Source organism: Notamacropus eugenii, chromosome 5 (genome assembly GCF_028372415.1).
Source record: "Notamacropus eugenii isolate mMacEug1 chromosome 5, mMacEug1.pri_v2, whole genome shotgun sequence".
Classification (NCBI taxonomy): domain Eukaryota; kingdom Metazoa; phylum Chordata; class Mammalia; order Diprotodontia; family Macropodidae; genus Notamacropus; species Notamacropus eugenii.
The window spans coordinates 281,675,200-281,699,752 of record NC_092876.1 but is presented as its reverse complement, the minus strand read 5'-3'; the positions used below and the strand labels follow the sequence as shown (position 1 = coordinate 281,699,752).

Here is a 24,553-nt window from a genome sequence, read left to right as displayed (position 1 = left end):
ATTCACTGGAGAGTGGCTGGGGGTGGAGGGTGAGGAGAGAGGGTACAGTAACTTACAGTTTCTGGAGTTTCTGGAGCCCTTGCAGTGCAGGCTGTAAAATGTAAATTTGAATCTCCATGGGGTTACTACACTCGGTGCTTCTTTCATCTGCTTCTCTGTCATTTTGTTGTAGACGGAGACGGTGGTGAAGCAATTGATTCCTTTAAAACATTTTAAAAATTAAATGTACATTTATATTATAGCACTGAAGGGCCACTGAGATTGAAATCTTAGCGGGGAAAGAGCAAGTTTTGGACCGATACTAGATTTCAAATCCTGACTCCACGGTTCGCTAATGAGCTGGAAAACCTTGGGCAAATCCGTAAACCTCTCAGGTCCTCAGTTTCCTCATCTTTAAAATGAGGGAGTTGGATTAAATGTTCTCCAATTCAGCAAGCATTTATCAAGCACTGTGCTTCCTTCTCTCCTAGCCCCAGGACCTGGGCTAAAAAGAGCAACTCTGAATCCATGGTGCTTTGATCCTAAATTCTTTGCCTGAAAATTGAAGGATTTTTTTTTTTTTTTTGAGCCTTGAGGTATTCCGGGAGCCAAATTCATCAGCAATCCTCCATGACAATTTTGCGGCACGTTGCTCAGAAAGGAAAAACTCGTGTTGTTCAGTGGGCTGTGCAATTGGCAACTACTTTAGGAGGGTAGATTTTTGGGGGGTGGATTTGAAGCCACTTTATAATTCTCTGGAAGGATATGAGTCTAGATGAAGGAGGTAAGTCTTCGAAGTGGCTACTTTTCCCAGAAACCCTTGACAACCACATTGTAACCCATAGGAAACACCAGGTGATAGTATGAATCTTGAAGAAAACTTGTTTCTTAGACAAATGACGTTTTGGCCATCCCTTTCTTTGTTTGACAATATCATGCAAAACAAAGCAGCACCTGATAACAGGGAGTTATTTGAAGGGGTTCCATACCTGACTAATAATATCCTGATAGAGACTGATCCTGTGATTTTATTGGGAACGTGATCTCTTCTGTCATCCCAACTTGGCATCTTCTTGCCATTTATAGTCTTAGAGCAGAGGTTTTAAATTTGATGTATGTGAGCTTGTTTTGGAAAAAGAATTAATAACTATTTCAGTATAATTGGCTTTCTTTGTAATCCTACAGATTTTTCCCATCATTTAAATACATTGTTCTGAGGAGGAGTCAATAAGATTCATTGGGTTGCCAAATGGGTCCATGACACAAAAAGAGTTAAGAATCATTGGCTAAGACAATTGCCTGAAAGACTTAAAGGTGAAGTGACTTGTGCAGGGTCACATAGCCAGGCAGCGTCAGAGGCAGGACTTGAACCCATATCTTCTTGATTTCCAGGCCGGTACTCTTTACTTCTTTACTACTAATGCTTCTCATCGGTTCATTAACAAGTGTTTATTTAAGGCTTATTATGTCCTGTCTCTGTCAACACTAACATCTTCACTTGATGCTTCCTTGTGGCATGGAGGTTGCTAACCTTGGATTTGCAGAGACTGTGTCAGCAGAACGCAAGCTCTGGCTGGTCCTATGAAGCCGGAAAGACCTTGAGCATGGGCCCAGTGATGGACTATGTATTTCTCATCCAAGGACCAAGCTGGCTAGGTTTGGAGTGACTCATCAACAGAAGATTAAATATGGGGCAAAGGATTATTACGTGTTACCACAGCAACTTGTAAGGACTGGCTTCTAAGACAGAGGGCTTATGATATGGAGAGAGGGCCCATACTTCCAAAATTACTGATCCTTTCAGTTGAAGTAGAAAGTACAATATTGTACTTCGTACTGTGCTTGGGAATGGAGGAAGGGTGGTAAGTGCTTCCCTCCTCCCCCCCAAAAAGCCTAACATACAATTTATCTTCAAAGAACCTATAAACTAGATTATATTTCAAGACCATGTTTCTTTTATTTTTTTAAATTCTTAGTTTTTCTCGGCCTGACAAGTAGGTCATAGAACAGAACCAGCATTTATTATTTGCAAGCGTTGCATTAGGTGCTGGGGATAAAAAGACAAAAGAAAATGCAGTCTTTCTGCCTTCAGAGAGCTTATATTCTTTGGGGGGTATGGGAGAAATACATATATGAAAAAATAAATACTATACAGAAATACATATAGACATTCTCTCTCTCTCTCTCTCTCTCTCTCTCTCTCTCTCTCTCTCTCTCTCTCTCTCTCACACTCTCACACTCTCACACACACACACACACACACACACACACACCCCCTCTCTTCCCAAATATAATCAGTTGCCATGTTCTATTGATTTTAGGCAGCTAGGTGGTATAGTGGATAGAGCACCAGGTCTGGAGTCTGGAAGAATTATCTTTCTTGAGTTCAAATCTGGCTTCAGGTATTTACTAACTTTGTGACCCTGGGCAAATCACTTATCCCTGTTTGCCTCAGTTTCCTCATCTGTAAAGTGATCCAGAAAAGGAAATTGCAAATCTTTCTAGTATCTCTGCCAAGAAAATCCCAAATGGAATCACAAAGAGTTAGACATGACTCAGCAATTAATTCTACCTTCTGGACATCTTTTGGTGTGCATGTCTTTCTCTTCTCTGGCACTACCACCATCCTGGTTCAGTCCCTTATCACCTCCTTACCTGAACTATTGCAATAGCCTGTTGGTTGGTCTCAGTGCCTCAAGTCTCTCTCTATTCCAAGTCATCAAACTGATCTTCCTAAAACCCAGGTCTGATCTTGTGAAGTCCCCCACTCCCATTTGAAACAACTTCTGTGATTCCCTATCATATTCACGATCAAATATAAAATCCTCTCTTTAGCTTTTAAAACCCTTCATAATCTGTCTCTTTCCTCCATTTTCAATGTTTTCTTAATACCTTATTTTCCATGTACCCTATGACCCAGGGACAATGATTTCTTTGCTGTTCCTCAAATACAAGGATAACCCTCCATCTCTAGAATCCAACGATTTTCATCGGCTGTTCCCCATGTTTGGAGTTCTCTCCCATTTCACTTCTGTTTCCTGGCTTCTCTGGATCTCCTATCTTCCTTTAAGTAATTCCCAGCTAAAATCTGATCTCCTATAAGAATTCTCTCCCAATCCCACTTAATTCTAGTGCCTTCCCTTTGTAATGATCTCTACCGGGCCTGGAATCAGAAAAATCTGCATTCAAACTGGCCTCAGACACTTCCTAGCTGTGTGACCCTGGGCAAGTCACTTAACCATAATTTTCCTCAGTTTCCTCTACTGTAAAATGTGGATAATACCTTGTAGGGTGTTGTGAGAATTAAGCGAGGTCATATTTGTAAAAAGCACTAAATCTAATGCCTAGCACATAACAGGCCCTATATAAATCCTTCTTCCCCTTCCCTTCGTCTTCTCCTGTTTTTGAGTCTCCCTCTATCTCTCAAAAACAGTGATGATGTCCATGAAAATTTGAAATTTCTGAACTTTCTCTCTGAGATAAGTTATTCTGAACTTATCTCATGATAAAGGAAGGCAGTAGGGAGGATTTGAACTTGGTCTTGAAGGGAAAGAGGATGTTTGAAAGGCTCAGATGTGATGAAGTGTGTTCCAGGGATAGACTATGGCTTGTGTAAGATGAATTGGACTGGAGACAGAATGGTGACTTTGGGGAACAAGCCAGCTGTCCATTGGGCTGGACCGTAGAGTATATCAAAGAGAGTGGTGTCAAATAAGGCCAGAAAGATATGTTTGGGCCCTTTCCAGACTCTGAAGCCACATTTGGGAGAAGACAAAGTAATCACTAGCTGCTGGCATTAAATAGGTAATACTTAGGAATGTTTTTTACTTAATGTGAACTTAGAATGGGGACTGGACTCCTCTACCAGTTTAGGTTGGCACTTTCTCTGCCTCTTATAGTCTTAGAGATTTGCCTAATACTGAGAGATTAGAGGTTAAATGACTCCCCAGCAGGGTCACGTATCCAGTATTTATCAGACATGGAACTTGCTATGTAGGGGCCAGGGATGGAATCAGAAATGAATATGATGTATAGACTAAAAGGCATCAATTAAATAAGAAAAGAAATAGTGTTCAGAAAGTTTCTTTCACTTGGAATTTCTTTCAGCTCTTTGTACTAGAGTTGATTATATCTGGCAGTTTGGTTAGAGATGGAAAATAATGCTCCATTTTTTAAGTGCCTGGAAGAGAACAGAAGGAGATTCAGAAGAAAGAAACAGAAGTAGAATAACTTTGGAATGTACATGCTAAATTCATCATATGCTTTTAAAAAATCACTGAGTATAATGAAGACTTGCAGTTTCACATAGTGTGCACTCTTTTCTGTTCTTCTTGGGACATGGAAATGCAAATATAGATAGGGGGTCCCCAAATTTTTGGTTAGTTTGATAGCATCAAAGGGCCCTGAGACTTGGGGCACTCAATACTTGCTGGTGTTTGTCAAGTTTAGAATGAGAAAAATTTGAAAAAGAGAAAAGTGTCAGCAACTGTGATTATGGCTACTTATCCAAGAAGTTGGAGAAAGATGACCTCAAGTTCTTGTTTTAGCCATTCCCAATCAACGAACACTTATTTGATCATTTCTTTGCTATCACAGAAAGGGCTGCTATGGATATTTTGGTGTGTTTGGGACCTTTCCTTGTTTTTTTTTAAATCTTGAAGTATAAGCCTAGTGAGATCTGCATCAAAGAATATGCTTGTTTTAGTCACTTTTCACCACAATTCCAGATTACTTTCTAGAACAGTTTTAATTTATCGTTCCATCAAGAATATGTTCACTTGTCTGCCTGATCATATTGGTAAAGGAACAGGTTACTCTTTTGCATTTATCCTCACTTTCCTATCCATGATTTTTATCTTTTATATTTGTTCTTTTATATTTAATGTCCTCTCAATGAGCTCCATGTGTAGTCAAGATACGATCACTGATAACTGTGTTTGACCATCTGAGAATTTTTAAGATATTACCTCTCTGAATTTAACCTAGAATTCTCTAGCTACAAGTCATCATATCTATCACTCAGAATAACTTGGGTCCCTGAGATCCAAGGGGAACTTTACATTGAGAGGAGGAGACATGGAAAGGAAAAGTAATCCCAGTTATCTCTGTGGGCTCTGGAACTATCCCCTTCTGCCTGTAGAGTATTTGAGGGACACTGAGAATAGCCACTGACTTAGCTGTGAGATGAGGCAGTCTCACATACTGGGAATAACGTTAAAATTGGTCAGAGACTTGGGTCTGAGTCCCAGCTCTTCCATTTAACAAGCTGTGATTAAGTAATTTATCCCACTTCTTTGGACCTCAGTTTCTTCATCTGTAAAAATAGATGGATTGAAAGAGATGACTTCTAAGCTCCTCAACAGTTTTAAATCCTAACAGACTTTTCCTTGTACCTTTCCTCCCAGTGGATTTTTAAGAAGAGGTTCTCTGTGTAATATGTCGATTACAGGGAATCCAGAGGATGGATATTCAAGATCATAGCACAGTGACTTTAAGTTCTAAGGAGAATTCTAAGTAAAGGTCATAGGAATAAGAAATGGAGTGGGAAAGGGGAGAAGAGAGGGGGAGAGAGAAGGGAGAAATGGATAAGGAAATCTCAAAGCATTTATTTCATTTTGAAATAGACAATATTCATTAAAAAACTAAGCTTCTCTGACTTGCAAATTGCATATTCTTTTCTTAAAATTCATCTCTCCTTATATCTTGTGCAGTTAAACTTCTCTTTCAAGCTTCTGTATTAAGGGGAATATCTTAGGACAAGAAATCAAAATGTGCAGATGAAGTATCTGGGGAAATTCAAGATCCTCTCCTCTCTCTTTCTCCCCCCTCTCTCCCTCTCCCTCTCCTTCTCTTTCTCTGTCTTTGTGTTTCTGTCTGACTCCCCCCACCCCCCAGCCTCTCTCTGTGTGTCCGTCTCTTTCTCTTCACGTTTCATTCCTAGAAAAGTTCGATAAGTTTACTGTCCAGAAGAGAGACAGACCCAGAACTCTGTTAGCGGCAAGTATATTATTCAAGAGAGAAAGGAAAGGATTCCTAAGAAGGGAACAGATCAGTGATAACTTGACACAGAATAGAAAAGGCTGATTTAACAAGAGCAAGCAAACCTCTCCCAAGAGAGGCTGAGCTCTCAGAATCCAGCCACCAGTTGACAGGTAGTTATTATTACTTTAACCTCAGTGACACCCCATTAAGGGTTCAGTACTCAAGCAGATCCAGGCAACTGTCAGCAAGCACATATTCAACAACCAGGTATCCCCTGCCAAGAAAGGGAAATGAGTAGGAATTACCAACACAAGAGAGAATTGGGACTGTCTTGATAAAAGTTCCCCTCCCTGCGGGAAAGAAGGATGCTTATTATAAGACCCTTCCTCCCCGCCCCCTTTCTAAAGTGAGCAGGGAAGGCCCTATTCAGAAGATTGAAGATGGGATCTACTCTTTACTTTTGAAGTTCAATTAATTGCTAAATGTATGAAAAATTTTAAAGATGGGTATATGAAAATCATAGGATCACAGATTTAGAATTGGGAGGAACCTTACAGGCCATCAAATTCAACGCCTTCTTTTAACAAATGAAGAACTCAGCCTCAGGAATGTTAAGCAATTTGCCTAATGTCATATAGGAAGTACTTAAAATCAGATTCTGGTTTTGAATCCTGACCTTCTGATTCCAAATACAATGATCTTCTCATTGTACCAAATGAATGACCTCTGAACCTCTGAAAGTCTTTCTCATCTGACATATCTGTTATTATTAGCTAGTTAAGATTCTGCCAGGCAGCTAGGTGGCACAGTGGATAAAGCACTGAGTCTGGAATCAGGAAGATGAGTTCAAATTTAGTAGCTGTGTGACCCCAGACATGTCATTTAATCCTATTTGCCTCAGTTTCCTCATCTGTAAAATGAGCTGTAGAGGGAAATGGCAAACTACTCTAGTATCTCTGCCAAAAAAATCCTAATTGGAGTCACAGAGGTTGGAAATGACTGAGATGACTCAAAAACAACAGCATGGTTCTGCCATTGAAGGCATAAGTTGCTGAACCTGGCATTAGATAGAAATATCCAGTTGACCCTCCCCCCTTACCTTTTCACATTTATAGGGAAAGATCTTAAAGTAACTTCTTGTAGCTTAATAATCAAAGACTCATAGACTGTCTAACCTGGGAGAAACCCTAGTATTCATTTAGCCTAAACTCATTTTATAGATGAAGTACTTGAGGTGCAGAGACAGCCAGGTATTTCCCACTCCTTCCTCCCTCTCTACCCTCATTGTGGCAGAGACAGGCTTAGTCAGAGTTCTAGTTAAGTGTTCCTGCCTTTATTCCATATTGACTTCCACACTGACTCACATATATGTCCCAGGTTACCCCAACTTTTGGGGAGTCCCTGTTAGATAGTTAATTGATAACCACATCCTTCACAATGAGTTCAATAGGCAAAAAAAGAAAAGTTGATATTTTTCCTAATTCTAAACATTCATCATTAAATTCTCCCTCTTTCTGAATTCTGACCTGCTTAATAGCCACCAGAACTTGACCACATCTCAAAGTTTCCTACCTTTCTCCTGTTCAGCATCCCTTACATCAGGGAAACAAATGAACCCTGCAGGATTCCTTTTTTCAATTCCTTGTATGTAGTACTTGTGCTTGGTTTGAAAATGTTTACCCCTCTATGTAATGTCATTTTAGGAGACGCCAACATTTGACTGCAGGAAATTGGAAAGAATTTTACAAACAGCTTACTGTGCACAAATACAGTGGGCACTTTCCTATTTCCCCTTTGATTGAATTGGCTGCAGTATCATATGCAGTAAACAGAGCTTTGAAAAAAAAAAACAAACCTTTCTCCTTATCTCACTCACTCACACAAAAGGGAGAAATAGATTATAAAAAAAAAATACAACAAAAGGAAAATAGAACTTTGAATCTAAAAGTTAATTAAATTGGAGGGGCTTGTAGGGACAGTTCACTTTCCTGTAATAATATGTAAGATCATAAGGTTTGTTTTCCACTTTGTGAACAGAATAATAAAAAATAACCTGATGTAATTTCTAATAACAATAAATAATGGATAATAAAGCTGACCTATACAAAGACCAGACCCAGTAGGACTGGTGAGTCACAGACACAATTGAGTTGAATAATTTTTTAGGTTAACATGGTTATTTTAAAAAGAGGGTACACATTTGAATACATTTATTATTGTTGCTGTTATTATTATTTTCTTTTTTTCTACTAGTTTGAGCCTTTTCTGAAATAATGGCTTTAAAATAACCATGGAGTCATGACCTCAGTTCCATCTCACTTCATCTTGTGGAATTTTGACAGGTATGAAATTGACACAGTAGCTGCTTTGCAGAGAAAATTAAATGTAAAATAAAACAGGACAGAAAGTATCCCAGAGTATTCTGGGTAACTTAGATTTGGAGTCAGATAACATTCCCTTTCCTGTCATGTCCATGTCATAGGTATCTGTTTGGAGGACAATACCATGCAGTCTTTGCAGCAGAGGAGTAATAGGAACTTTAGACAACTCATATTCAAGATGAACATGGAGATGGGTGTAACATTACCCAAAGCAGACACACCAGATGGAGCCAGAGAAGGGAATAAACCCTGAAGAGTTTGCTGAGAGCAAGATTCATTGCCTAGAAGGGGAAAAGGAACCCAAACTACGACCTAACATTAATAGATTTCAGAACAAGAAGGGAAGATTGATGATGGATTAGGAATTGAAGCCTGTATGTGAGAGAAAATTCTCCATTCATCAAATTAAGGAGTTGGAAGAGATGGTTTTTGAAGTTCCTTCCAACTCTGAAATTCTGTAATTTTAAACTCTAAGACATAAAGCGAACACCATCCCAACTGGTACCCAAAGAGTCTGAACTGCCATTTATTACTGGTTATTACTTCTTTCTGATTGCTCAACTTTTACTCAAGAGCTAATTTAACCAGTTACTGCCTACATTGGCAACTGACCTCTGAGCTCAGAGGGGGAAAGCACTGGAATTAAGAGGGGCTGGGAAAGAAGATGGAATTTTAGTTGGAACTTGTATCCAGGAAGTCAGTAGGCTGAGAGGAGGAGGAAGAACATTCCAGACATTGAGGAAAGGTAGAGAAAAGTGCCTGGGGCTGAGAGATGGAATGTCTTGTTCAATGAACAGCCAGGAGGCCAGTATTACTGAATGGAAGGCTATGGTGTGGAGAGTAAGATTTAACAAGACTGGAAAGGGTGGAGGCAGGAGCTAGGTTTTATATTTGCCTCTGGAGGCAGCAGGGAGTCATTGGGGTTTATTGAGTAGGGAGATGATACAGTTGGACCTTCGCTTTGGGAAAATCACTTTAGGGGCTGAAAGGAGGATGTTTTGGAGTGGAGAGAGACTTGGAGCAGGCAGATTCAGCAGCAGGGTATTGTAGTAGTCCAAACGTGAGGTGATCAGGGCCTGCACTAGAGTGGTAGCAGTGTCAGAGGACAGAAGGGGGCATGTTAGAAAGATATTATAACGGTGAAATATAAAGGCCTTGACAACATATTCGATATGAGGGGGATGGTAGTGAGAGGCAGTAAAGCTGAGGATGACACCTAGGTTGTGAATCAGTGGGTTTGGGGGGGTAGTGTTGCCCTTTACGGTACTAAGGAAGGTAGGAGGTGGGGAGGGTTTTGGGGGAAAGATAATGAGTTTGGGGCATGTTGAGTTTAAGATGTCTACTGGACATGCAGTTTGAGATGTCTGGTTGTTCTTTCTTTCTAGAAGAGGATCAAAATGACATCACTGTGTCAAGTTACAGTGTGTCTGACGGTGACTGATCAGACCAATATGCGTTTGGAAGGCTCCACCACAGGTCAGGCACAAATAGTTCATATGAACATTTGGAGTAGAGATGTCTCTAAATTTGCACATCACATGTTTCTTTTGAGCTACTGCAATTTTGCTTTGCTCATAGAGCACAGTACCTCCTTTGATGCGGGCACACCGTCCTGGGTGGTCCTTTGCCAGCAAAAGACAGTTGGAGATTAGCAGATAGGTTAGGGCAGGATAGGCAGATAGGACAATCATCAGTATAGACATGGTAATTAAATCCATGGGAGCTGATGAGATCATAAGTGAAGTGGTACAAAGGGAAAAGAGAAGTGGGTCCAGGATAGTACCCTGAGGGACATTTATGGTTTAAGGGCATGTACTGAATGAAGATCCAGCAAAGACTGAGAAGGAGTGGTCAGATAGGAGGGGGAATGAAGAGATAAATAGTATCAAAGACTACAGAAAAGTTGAAGATGAGATTTGAGAAAAGGTCATTGGATTTGACCTTAAGAGATCATTGGTAACTTTGGAGAGAAGTTTAAATGGAATGATGTGGTTAGAAGCCAGATTGTAAGGGATTAAGAAGAGAGTGAGGAAATGGAGGTACCCATTACAGAAACATTTTCAAGGAGTTTAGCCAGAAAGGGAAGAAGAAATGTAAGATGATATTGAAGATGGAAGGTGAAGTGAGGGTTTTTTTTTCAGAATGTGGGAGACATGGGCACGTTTTTGAGTAGAAAGGCAGCCAGTAGATAGATTGAAAATAAGTGATAGAGGGTGATTACAGAGGAGGCAGTCTGTTGGAGAATGTGAGATGGAATGGGATTGCTTGAGCAGGGAAAAGGCTTAGCCTTGGCAAAGAGGAAGTCCTCTTCATCAGGTGAGACAGAAGACAATATAATATAATATTGTATATAATATGAGATGAGGGAGAGAAGAGGAAACATATAACAAATGGCTCAGCATTTTTCCTGTAAAATATGAGGTTCTCAGCTAAGGGAATGGGAGGAGGGGAGCCTTGGAAGATTTGTGGAAGGATGAGAAGGTTCGGAAAAACCTCTGTGGAGAGTGGGATAGTGAGTTGATGAGTAGGTATAGGTGAACTTCCAAGCAGTAGTGAGGGCCAAGTTGAGGCAGTACAACATATTTGTAGTGGACCATATCAGAACAGCTGTGTAATTTTGTCCAACTTTGTCCATATTTTTGTCCAACTTTTGTTCAACTTTGCATGTATGTAGGAGATGATGGGAGTGACCTAAGGCTGAGACTTGGCAGAGACCAATAAGAAATATGAGGGGACTTGAGAAGAAGACAGTGAGTAGATGAATTGCCTCGCCAAGGAGTTAAGATGAGGAAATGAATGAGGGTGATTACTATAGGGAAAATGGCTTGGGAGAGAATTGAGGGATCAAGGGATTAGAGATCATGAAGAATAGGGTTTTGCAATGGGAAGGCAAGTTATGATTTGATGAGGAAATTTCACAAATATTGAACATGGAGGTGTTACATTTATGGGTGATGTAAGATCAAGGGCATTTTATGTGTGGCTGAGGTAGAGTGGAGGAGTAGCTCGTGAGAAGTAAGGCGAGGAACTGAGTAGTCAGGGTGATTGAGAGAGAGTCATTATTTATCTTGAAGTGCCCTAATAGGAGGGCAGGAGTAGGGAAGGAGAGAAGAATTGTGAACCATATACCAAATTCAGAAAAGGAAAAGGAGTGACCTGGAAGTCTGTAGACAACAGCTACCAGGATTTTAATTGGGTGATAGATATGAATAGCACGGACCTCAAAGGAGGAGAAGTTACTGAGTGATGGAGGTAGTTAGAGAATTTGAAAGTAACAATGCAGATTAAGGAGCATTCTGACTACCTTCTCTTGATCAATGAGCCAAGGGGAATGAGTGAAGGGTGCAGCCAGTATTAGAAATGGTGCCCTGCAAGGCTGTGTTGTCCAGGGGAGCCAAGTTTCAATAATGGCTAGAAGATGGAACGAGTGGGAGAGGAATGGATTTAGAATGAAGGGAAGTTTGGTGTCTATGGAACAGGTACTCCAAAGGGTACAGTGGAAAGTGATATTTGATTAGAACTTAGGGGTGGGAGGGTTAGAATATGGAATTAGGTGGTGGGGAATGGGAAAATGAGGTTTGCACAGTGAAATAAGAAAGAAATGAGACAAGTTTCTAACGCATTCATATAACATATATATTCCATCTTCCTCATCCCTACTGTAAAACCTTATGTAACTCATGACGAAACCATGTCATTATCTAAGTTCACACAGGTATTCAGAGTTGAGTTAGGACTTGAACTCAGCTCCTCTGTTCTCTGAACCCAGTGTTCTTTCTATTATATTATTATATTATACCTGTTAATTTATGGGTTAAGTGTGGTGATCCCTCTAGACTCTCCTTCAGAATAAATGTTTTGAAATGCATAAAATAAAAGGCAAAGGAAAAGCCAATTACATTGAAATACAGTTATAAGATTTTAAAAGAAGTTCACTGAACCCAGGTTAAGAACTCCTATTGTAGAGGAAGCTGTCTCAGTCTTTGCTTTCTCTGTGAGAAAACTAGTATCAGAAGAAACCGAGAAATAAACTTCTTGTAAAAATCTACCCCAAGTATATGTCTTAGAAGAAAACTTCTTTTTTCTTTTTGAAGTGGTTACTTTTAGAAACCACAACTCAAAATCATCTCTGCAGGAACAGACATACTAAAATCAGAATGGAATATTGCAATTTTCTTAAGTCCAATATAGAAGAATGATGAGTCATAGTTAGTCAAATGAGAAGGAAAATCATCAAGTTTCCTGCTTTAGGGTATAAATTTATGGCAAAATCTGTTGATGTTACTCAACCAGGGAGGAAGAGTCAGAGAAAAGCTTATTGTATGTTTTGCTCCTGCCAAGTGCCAGACCTTGGACGGAGTCACAACATGTTAGTGCTGAGAAGGACCTAGGAGGTAGTCTAGTCCAACCCCCTTGTATTACAGATTTATTTCATAATTCAGTCAACAAGCATTTTTAAAAAGTGCCTTTTCTGTCCAAGGTACTGTGTTAGGCACTGGGAATACGCATGGAGACATTCAGATGGTAGGTCCATTTTTGCATAAACCATCTGTGGAAGAAAATCATACTAATGGCTAGGAGGCAGAAGGGACGACACGAAAAACAAAAACCGTCCTTATATCCCCAAGGAACTTAAGTCTCCAGTCATCCTGATGAATATCTGGTCACTGGATTCAGATGGCTCTGGAGCAGAAGTGAGGCTGGTGACCTGCACAGCCCTCCCTCACTCAAAACAAAGTCAAGTACATGTCATGTCATCATTTCTCTGATGGTATAGTCTTCTTCGGCAACAAAGGATGAACACAACAAATCAAATGAGGGAACCAAAGCAAAGATGCCGAAATATGACACATAGTGAAACTTATCAAGTGCCAATTAATATAGAAATATATAGGAAAACTATCATCAGAAAGGGAAATCAATATGGTGAGAGTGCTGAATTTAAATTTTAGTTCACTTATAAAATAGCAAATTATTATACTCTACTCTCTACCTCCACCCCATGTTAAAGATCAAGGAGTGAAATGTGTTTGTCTAGGCAGTTGTCATAACACTGCCACCCAAGAAGTGATTGCCCCCTCCAAAAAGAAAAAAGTAAACATGAAGTTCAGATAATGGTTAGTGACTCAACTAACCCACATTACCCTACAATTAAATTCTCAAAGTTGTTTTTCTGCACAGAGAGAACTGATTATTTACAGAAGTTAATACCTAACTAGCTAATTCCTGACTGAAGCAGAGATAGTTTAAGAGATTAAGGTTTTCATTTACTCACCATCTTACAGGGACTGCTCTTAAGACCACAGATTGGTGCCATAGAAAGAGAACTGAGACTGAGAGTTAAAAGACCTAGGCTTGGATACTGTTTGGTTGAGTGGCTTTATGATCTTGGGCAAATTACTTAACTTTTCTGAACCTTAGATTCCTCATTGGAAGCTGCTAAGTTATGACTTGCCTAGATCATGAGTTATTTAAGATTTTATAGTAGGGATGAGAAAGTTGATATATGTATGTATTCTATGGATGTATTCAAAACTTGTGAGTCTCATTTCTTTCTTAATATAAGGAGATTTGAGTTTATGCAACTAGGGGAAGCAGTAGACAGAGTTCTGGGCTTGGAATTCAAATCCTACTTCAGACCCTTACTAGCTATGTGACCTTGGGCACGTCACTAATCCTTATTCACTTTCACCACCTGTGGGATGAGGGGGTTGAATTCGATGGCCTCAGTATCTCTTTCAAGCTCTTAAAAGGTCATCCCATGATGTACTTTCTTAGGGAAATAAGTGACTTAGAACGCCACTGTTGCTTATAGTACTTAAAATCTTGTGGGTCACTTTAAATTTAGGAAGAGAAGTCTTGAATTTTAAATGAAGCTAACTGTAATCCTACTTGTTTCTTTTGAAGATGTGGAAGTAGAAAAGCCCATTTCATTGACTAGAATGGAATGATTTATAGTTTAAATAAAACTATAAAAGATACTGTTCTCATCTGTTTTGTAGGTAGCATTTTGCATTAAAACCTGTTTGAACAAAAGAGGAAACATCTTTCATATCTTAGGCTTTTCGAAACATGTCATCACTTATCTTCAAAGGGCACCTTAGTGATATGGATGCATTCATTTCTATCTTTATGTATATCTTTTCAGTACCCATTGCTATAGGACTATACTAGGGTAGTTAGGCAAACATGTCATTTCATTATCTTGGCTTTTATAAGCAAAGGAAATGGAACCTCTGTGAAGTGATATCCTTGGGGTCACACATGAAGTTGGTGGCAGGTAAGCATTAGAACCTGTAGCTCCTGAATTCTTGCTAATTAGTTAGCCCACTCATTCTGCTGTGTGTGCCATCTGGGAATGCCCATGTAGGGAGATAAGGGCAGAGATAGGGCTTGGCGAATGAGCCACTGGTAGGGATTCATGGAGCATTTACCAGAGTGGTTGGCTGACTTTGCTTCTTGCCACAGCACTGAGGAGTGGCTCATTTTTAGGACAGAAAGAAAGCTACTGCAGTGGGTGGCATGTAGTCTGTGCCTGGTGCACTGTGATGGGTGTGTGAATGAGTCATTCTTTGGTGGAGGCAGGCTCTTGGTGAGGGTGGAAGGCCATATTTGAGTGTTGAGTTGACTTCTTCAGCTCCCAGTTCATCCAATGATGGAAACTAGGGTACGGGAAATAATATGACCTTGGGTGAGTGTGGCTATTTGAAGGCCTTGAGTATTTTTTTAGGCTCCTTTAGCACTTGGTTGGTGTTTTGAGTAATTGTTAGGTGCAGTGGAGAACGCTGGGCATGTAGTCAGGAGGACTTAACTTCGTGAGTTCAAATCTTACCTCAGACTTACTAGCTGTGTGACTCTAGGCAAGTCTCTTAACCCTGTTTGCCTCAGTTTCTTCATCTGTAAAACAAGCTGGAGAAGGAAATGACAAACTGCTTTAGTATCTTTGCCAAGAAAACTGGACTGAAAAATGACTGAACAACAAGTTCTTGGTTGTTTTTTTTTTGTATTTATTTAGTATTTAATTTTTCCCCAGTTACGTGTAAAAACAATTTTTAACAAGTGTTTGTTAAGGGAATAGAATGTGATGCTTCATTTACTGAGGCAGTCCCAGGGTCGCTTGCCCAGAAAATTCAAGAAACATTTATTAAAGTATCAACTCTGTGTAATATACTTTGTTATCCTCTTTTTTCCATTGACAGACCCTGATTCCATAAGCCATATGGTAGAGTTGGGAATTTGATGGATTGATGTTACTGACAGTTGTGACACTTGAAAATTATTTCTTGAGAAATTCGTATTTTGCATCAACCCATAAAGCATGGGAATGCCCATGTCACTTCCTTGTTCTGGAGGCTGTTATGGCTGCCTATTGCCCTTAGGATAAAACTATTTGCATTCTGGCTCTAGACAACCTTTGCAGCCTTTTTACATATCACTCATTTTGACATACTCTAATTTATAGCCAAACTTCCTGTGTGACATTCCTGCTATCTCTGTGCCTCGACTTTGCCTTTTAGAAACCCTGCTTTTCCTCAGAGTTCAGCTCAAGTGCTGCCTTTTACAAGAGGTCTCCCCTGGTTTTTCTAATTGCTAATGCCTTCCCCTCAAATTATATTTATGTACTTTGGACATACTTCATATTTGCTTATATTTGCTCCCCTCAAAAATGTTTCTTAGGAGGGAGGAACTATTTGATGTTTGTTTTTATTTCCCAAGTGCCTAGGACAGTGCCTTAAACATAGTGTTTAATAAAGGTTTGTTGAATGAATATGCCAACCAGAAGCTAGAACCACATTATTTACAGTGAAACAATATGTTATGGAGGGACCCAAGAATGCCTCCTCTTGATGCTATAGCAATGAAACCTCATTGCTCCACCTTAAAGCTGGCCTCTATAATAGCATATGCATCAGAGCCAAAAGGGGATTTAGGGATGATCTAATCCAGTCCTGTTACTGCAGTGGATCCATAATCTCATTCATGTGAGTATTCCCTCCATCAGTAGGGATTACAACCTATCCATGCCTTCCCTTCTATGTCCTACTGGACAATGTTATACTCTTATAATCCTCTAGAAAGGATCCACCCAATGGGCTGGAGGCCTTTCTCCAAATTTTTTAACGTTTTGTGGGTGCCAAGGCAGCATCTGGACTGCTGTTAACCATTACTCTAGCCCCATGACAAGCCTGCCTCCTCCTCTGATCATGCATTTCTTAGGTAGTCACGTTTATGCCACTTTTTCGCTACATACATCTTGAACAGAGACTAGTGTCATCTCTCTGTTGATTATTCCCATTTTTTGCCCCTCTATATCCCTTGTTTGTACATAGGAGTTTGCATGCTGTTTATAGCAGGGACTGTTTTTTGTCTTCCTTTATATATTCTGCACTTAGCATGGTGCTTGGCACATAGTAGGTGCTTAATAAATGCTTGTTCGCTGACTGAAGATAGGTGATGAGCTGGGAGAAAGATAAGTAGGAAGAATTTCATTTGAGAAATATTGCAGAAGTGTTAGTGATTCCAAGCTGCTTTCTGAAATAAAACACCACTAAAAAAAAAATCTGTATTATCCTAGTAATGGTAGGTGATTGTACATCATGAAATATCATAGTCTTCAAAGAATCAAAACTCTGAGTGTCCCAAAAGTAGAGCAACAACTAGGGTGAAGTGGTTAAGGTTTTGTCCTGGGGCACCAAAAACTCCTGTAGTCCTTTTGCAGAATAGAAACAGCCTAGTTCAATGCCTACTTATCAAGAAGGATTGATTAAAAGAAGGTACCAGATGTTTGCTTCCTCTCCTTCACATCATCCATGGCTTCCAAAATTGATTTGTATCATTTTGTCTCATTTGCCTTGAGCATGGTTAATGCCACTTTCCTCACAGGGAAATGTTTGATTAGAGCTCTGCCCAGAAGAAATGGAGAGATGGATGGTAAGCATAAATCAGCCACAGCATTTTGTCAATTACTGGTGACGTAAATAAGTATTCAGAGACATTAAATGGCTGGAGAAGAGTGAGTTACCATCTTTGGTCTTACAGTCAGCTTCTGTGATAGAAGTAAGATGATTTACTTAGAAAGTCCAGAATTTCAGATCTAGAAGGGACCTCAGAAATTCTCATTCACCACCTTTCTTCCTTACCCCTATTTTACAGATGAGAAAACTGAGGTCTAGAGAGGTACATTGGCTTATTCTTAGTTAGTGACAGATATCACTTCCTAGTTATATGTGTTGCTTGAGAAGTGTTTCATTAAGAAAGGGGCCTCTGGGAGATTTCAATAATGCCTTCTCCCCAACTGTCTTTATAATGCAGCTCCTTAATTTTCACTTTGATTCTTGGCCTTCCAAGGAAAGCCTTCATATTTATGTTGGTTCTTGTCTCTGAGTTGTTACTTACATTGCCTTGTATTTTCATGTGTTTGATTTTAGACCTATCTTTAATATTTTTGCATCTCAAACAAAGTTAATTTGCTTCTAAAATCAAGAAACTTTATTTCCCTAAATTAATGAACAGATATACCAGGGGAGTGTATTGTATTTTACATCTGTATCTTTTCTAATCAGAAATTATACAGAGTTTTTAGAATGCTTTTCTTTTTTTTCAGGTACCTGGTTACCTTCTTTGCTTTATTTCAGTGGATATTTTTTGAGAAGTTTGAGTAAAGAGATTTAGTAAAGTCCAATTTAAGATTCCTTTCAGCTCCAACATGTGAAGGAAAACCCTGATCAACTTTTTGAGAAGAAGCAGCATCAATTCATAGAAGTTTGGGGAGGGAGAAAGCTGCGAATGTTATTTGTTGATCAGATTGCCCAGTATTTTTCTGTATTCCTGGAGAGATCCAAGCTTGTCTATGATAGCTTCTTATCTTGCCTCTATAGGATCACTTAAGGGACTATCTCTGAAAGAGTGCCCTATATAGGAAACAGATATGAAATACTTATGCCTTATAAACTTATGATGAACAGAAATATACCACTTTTACCTGTCTTTTTTTCTTCCTCTGCTCCTGACACACACACCTTGAATCAGTCCTCTTGATTCCCCTCTGGACATTAGTTCTGGATTCTTATCTGCTTTGGGAGAAATTCCTGGCTTTCAGTCTTTTTCTTCTTTTTGACCTCTTGAGTACTAGAATACAGATCTTTGGCTTCTTGTGAACCTTCAGGACAGTTTCTTGTCCTCCTACCCTCTTAGGGGCAGATTTTAGACCTTCTCTGCATCTTCTTGGCTTCCATCTGTTTTAGTGACACATTCTTGGCTCTCTTGTCCATTTCTTGGACATCTTCTTGGCTTCCTGTCCACATGGGGACAATTCTCTTGACCGTCAGTCCTCCATAGATCAGTCCTCTTCAGTCAGCTCACTTGAGCCCTGTTGCAACCACCATGTTTTACCCTGGATGTATATTCAGCAACTCATAGAGCATGAAGAGGAATTTATAGTATGGTGATAACCTTAATGACAAGAAGGTAAAAGCCTAGACTCCTTTCTATACCCTCCTTCTGCCCATGTGAACATTACTTTTCTATGTCATTATCAGTCTTATTCCCAAGTACCCTCTTCCCTCTGGAGTACTGTCTCTGTTCCCAAAGGTTCTGTCCTTATTGACATCCCCTGACAGAAACACAAGAGAGGAAGGAGAGGGATAAGGTCAAAGTAAACAAATATTTCTTCAATCCCTGCTATGTTCCAGACACTATGCTAAGCTCTGATGATGCAAAGAAAGGCAAAAACAGCCCCGTTCCTCAAGAAACTCACAATCTAAAAGGAGAAACAATATGCAAACAACTCTATAAATAAGATATATACAGGGTAAACTGGAGATAATCAGCAGAGGGAAGGGACTATTGAGAGGGACTGGGAAAGCCTTCTTGAAGAATGTAGGATTTTAGCTGAGATTGAAGGAAGGGGAAAGGAAGGAAGGAAGCCAAAAGGCTGATAGGAGTTGCTTTCTTTAATTCTTGTTATTTAATAATAATTCTTGTCATTGACTAATTCTGCTAGACTTCACTCTAATCTTCAGGCCCTAATAATTCAGCTAAGATTTCTCTGTATTCTATAAACCCAGCCTCCCTACTTCACTTCCGCCATTATCATCCTCAATCATCATCATCACTCTTGATGTTTTGTTCTTAGAAGCAAATTGACTGGGTGTAAGATAATGGACCCAGCTTCTTCTTTCTGCCATATCTTTGTTTTGGCCTAATCTTTGAGAAACCAGAGTTATATGTGGAGTGAAATATCCTTAGTTGGGGTCACAGTATCAGCTCACAAGTACTTTGTCCATAAAGTAGTAGTTATAGAACATCAGTAATAGAAGAGACTTTGGAGATCATCTAACCCAGCTAAGTGGAATAGGAAATAGAGCACTGGACCTGGAATAGTCAGGAAGATCTGAGCTCAAATCCAGCCTTGGACACTTACTTGATACATGATTCTGGACAAATCATTTATCCTCTGCCTCAGTTTTCTCAACTGTAAAATGGTGATAAAAATGGTACCCACCTCCCAGGTTTGTTTTGAGGCTCAAATGGTAGAATATGTGTAGATTATCACCAGATGTTTGTTAAAGATCCTTATTTTTACATGGTATGAAAACAGACAGTGCTACTAGTATGACTGGCAGCCTGGGATACAGAGTCCTGATCTGGTAAAATTCTTCTTCTTGGAGAACAGCTCCATTATCCTCAAAGCTCAAACCTCAGGATGAAGACAGCCTCCCTGCCACCACTCTATCATGGGGATCAAACTAATTTCAGGTCAGTCTAATGCAGTTGTTTGTGAGTGTTGATCTAAGTAGCTTGTAATCTGCAAAAGTGTTTATGTTGTGTGGTGTAGGACTTTAAAGGGATTAGCAGATACTAGATAATAAAATAACCATCCCTAAACCCTGTCAGTTCAAGATCTTAGATGATAACCTGTGATTTAAGCTGAGAAACTAGTTAGGCAAGAATGATGTATGAGGCATAATCTGAATTTGTGCATGACCAGTATGACATTTAAATTATTCATCTTTAATTAAAGTGTCACAACATTTTTTCATTGTTGCTATGTTTCTTTGGCAAATTATATCATGCTGATCTCATATAGTGCACTAAGATGATACTATAATGTGGTTTAACAATACTCCTCACCATTAAATTATAAATTGCACATGGTACCATGTGGGATCCTCAGTGGAGACATTCAAAAAGGAGTTTATACCATCAGCTTTTTCATTTTCATTTTTAGGAATATGGGCCCTCAATTTTCCCCATTCAAGTTCCTTGTGTTGTCATGGAAGTTTTTGTGTGTGGTGCTCCCTTGGAAGATGGTTATACAAGTTCTTGGAAAATTAGCCAGCAAGCATTTCTGAGCAAACAAAAAGGGCTGAATGAAAATTTGTTTGCTTCTAAGATGGGCAAAAATACTTTGAGGAGGAGTCCTTTTGTCTTTCACACAGTATTTGACTTCCCCCCGAAATTGACATCACCCATTCAGTCTTTTCAGTGAGTGCTAAACTGATTCTGTGAGCAGTCTTTGATTTTGAGGGGAATTGTTTGGCAGACTTCATGCTTGGTAACCATAGGAAATAAACTTTTGTCTGTAGCTTGTAGGAAGATGTACATTCAGAAAAACCAGTTAGTACCTCTTTCTGCTCATTTCTACTGTTTCATGTACTTCCCAGAAGGCAACAGGTGGTAACAGAGGCAACTTGATTGATTTCTGGGAGGGCAGACTGTGAGCATATTTGACTTGATATAGGTAAATGGAATCTTTGGCACTGAAATTCCATTATCTTTTGTCCGAGGATAAGAGGTGTGTGACTTGCTTATCACTTAATCCCACAAATAGCATTACCAGCATGGATTTTGAAGGGAATTTGATGAGTTGGATTGGTGTGTTGTTTTGTGAATATATGTGATAAAGATGGGGGGATTTAAACCCTCAACTTTGCAGAGTTGGCACTGGATTTTGCTGAGCCAATGTCAGTACCTAATTAACTGTGCAAACATTCGACCCGAGATAAGATTATAACTGTTGCCTGTGGAAAAATTCTTTGAGCCAATATTTGTTTTACCTTTTTTTTCTGGTATTATAAAAGTGCTGTTCAGCTAGAGCATGGATCCTATTATGAATGTCCTATTTTAGGGATTTATTTTGTTTGAACAATAGGTACACCCTGGAGAGAGAAAGAGGTTATCGTAATCGCTCTTCCAAGATGTGGTTAGGGAAGAGTATTTCTTTTGATTTTCTTCATAAATTGGTTTTTAAAAGTTTAAATCCTTTGGCTTCTCTCTGTCAACAAGTTTGTGTTCATTATCTGCCTTGCACTCAGCACTGTGCTAGATACTGTAGAAGAAGCAAAAGACGTATATGGGATGATTTTTGTCCTCACGGGAGTAACTGGGGATAGTTTAACTAGGGCTGTAATAAATGGGAAACAATAAAGATAAGACAGCATATCATTGAGTATACAGCTATGTAACATAGAACTATTGTAGGAGTTCAGAGGGAGAAATACAAAAGCATTTGTTAAGCACAACTATGTGTTAGACACTGTTTGATTCTAGAAATGCAAAGACAAAAGTGAGACAGTCCCTGTCTTCAAGGACATTACATTACATTAGAATGGAGGAGACTATACATCTCTCTCTCCCTCTCCCTCCCTCCCTCCCTCCCTCCCTCTCTCTCTCTCTCTCTCCCTCTCTCCCTCTCTCCCTCTCTTCCTCTCTCCCTCCCTCTCCTTTCTCTCTTGCGCACACACACACAACACCATACCACATACGGAAGTGATGGGCAAGGAAGTAGTTTTTGTCTGGTAGACACAGGAATGGTAAATAGATGGAGGAGACAATATACAAACACACACATGTACACAAGGGAGTGGTGGGCAATGAAGGGAGATTTTGTCTGGTAGAGGCAGGAATGGTAAATAGAACCAGAGTGTTATTGTATTTTATCTTGAAGTAATGGTAGTACTGATTTGATTATTATGTAAAAAGGGGATGAGAGATACATGAGCAACAGTGGCAAATTGTGTGTGTGTGTATGTGTGTACGTATATATGTAAATATACATATAGATAGATCTATATACATATAGTATGGATTTGAATCATGATCTGATGGCAGCAAGATATTGTACTTTAGGTGAATTGGTAGCCACTCACTAGCCAAAGTTCAGCCTCAGGAGGAAAATTCAAGCTGAGTGCATTAATTCACCTAGAGATGGATTTGTGGTTGCTGGTTCAGATGGAACTGTTCCAGGTGGGGAGAAGGTAGATGATGGCAAGGTAGATGGCAAAATAAGTAAGTTCCAGCTTCATCAGAGATAATTGTTATAGAAGTGACCTTTAGGATGTATATTAAAGGATCATAAAATTATAGAATTGCAGATTTGGAACTGGAAATAACCCTTAGAGATGATCATGCTCATTTAGCCCTCTCATTTTACAGATAAAGGCACAGGCCCAGAGGAGTGAAATGATTTGTCTGTCATCACGCAGGTGGCTAGTGACCAAGGTCTTTTGACTCTAAATTCAATGTTTTTTCCGCTGTACCAAATTGTATCTGATAAGTAGACTTGGGCAGAAGTCTACTTTTAGGGCATGGGAAAAAATGAGTGAATAAATGTATTTAAACCTGAGTTTAGATCTGATTTCAGGTACTTGACTAGTTGTGTGACACTGAGTAATCTGTTTGCCTCAGTTTTCTTATTTGTAAAATGAGGATAGTAATACTGCCTACCTCCCAGGATTGTTGTGAGGATGAAATAAATAATGCTTTGCAAGCTTCAGTGTTCTCCATCAATGTTAGTGGTGATGATGGTGGTGGTGGTGGTGATGCTGTGATGATGGTGAAATATCTTGGTTTCTGAAGAGTCAAAATTATGAGGGACCCAAAAGGTGATACAGAGGCACACAGTAGGTATAAGAATTATATTGCAATGACTATTGAGGGGAAAAGACTAGGCAGGTACTAATAATAATGGAACGTCTGAATATTAAAAGATCTATACTTTCACCTTCATCCGTACATGACCTGTCAGCCCTTTTTCCATAATTCGCTGACTCCTTCCTTTTCAACCTGGTGCTGGGTATGATAGTTTCCACAAAGACAAATGGAGAGAAAGAGATGGTCTGCCATCACAAAAGTACTGACTAGGGAATATGCTATCAAATGGATCTGTGAAACAGGTTTCCAAAAGCATGCTTACCAGGTTCTGAAGGAAACTGTAAATTTGTCAAAAAAGAAATTGAGAACTCTAGATTACCTGTTTATACCAATCTTTAAAAAAGCTGTTTGGACCAAAGGAACAGTAATGTCCCATGTCACATCTGGGTGAGTTTGTCTAAGAAACACAGTAAGGATGAAGATTCACCAAACAAGGTATATATACATTGGTTATCTAATCTGCCACCCCTTTCAAAAACTCATAGTCAAGGCAGATGAAAACTAAATTGAACTTCATTTATAGTCACAAAATGACTTAAAAATCTATAGTAAGGCCTACTAAACACTGTAAAAATCCTTTATGAAATGTTTATGGGAGGACATGGACAAGAATTGCACAAGTCACGAATGTGTGGATGTGTTGCCATCCACACCCTTTGACAGAGTACCTACATTATTAAGATTGTGGGTTCATCAAAGTAATAATTACTCAGGTATTTGCAGGGTCGTTCTAGAAGTAAGTAGCTTGTATATTATGAATAACTTCTGTCAGAAAAGAAAAGGATGACACTGGGAATGATGAGCACTGAAAAACAGAAAAAATAAAATCGTCTCAATGGGCAGAAAAATGATAGTTGATATAATATTTCTGAATCAGGTTCAGATCACTGGCTGGTTAAAGGGAAAAAAAATACTGCCAAATTAGAAAAAAGGAGAAAGATGAGGAAATGATACAGCATGTGAGTGCAGCAACTACAATGTGATCTATTTAAAAAGTTGAGGACTCTGGGAAATGAGAAAAGACTTTGGTTATCATAATTTCTCAGACAAGTTTAACTGATGTCAGACAATCACCACAATGAAGGGGACAAAACAGCCAAGAAAGCGCCAGGCTTCTTGATGACCCAAGTGGCAGGAAAGGGCAAAACTAGTTTGGAACGTATGTTTATTTGCAAAACATTGAAAACACGGATGAGGGGAGATTAAAAGATATTGCTTCATAAAACCGTGAAAAGTAGTTCAGTGGTGAAAGATTCTGGGCACGAGATCAACTAAGC

At 39.4% G+C, this 24,553-nt stretch overlaps 1 protein-coding gene across 17 annotated transcripts in view; it reads left to right on the top strand.

Annotated features, from left to right (window-relative positions):
- Positions 1–24,553, top strand: part of LYPD6B (LY6/PLAUR domain containing 6B) — a 220,507-nt gene that overhangs the window by 547 nt on the left and 195,407 nt on the right. The window lies entirely within an intron of this gene.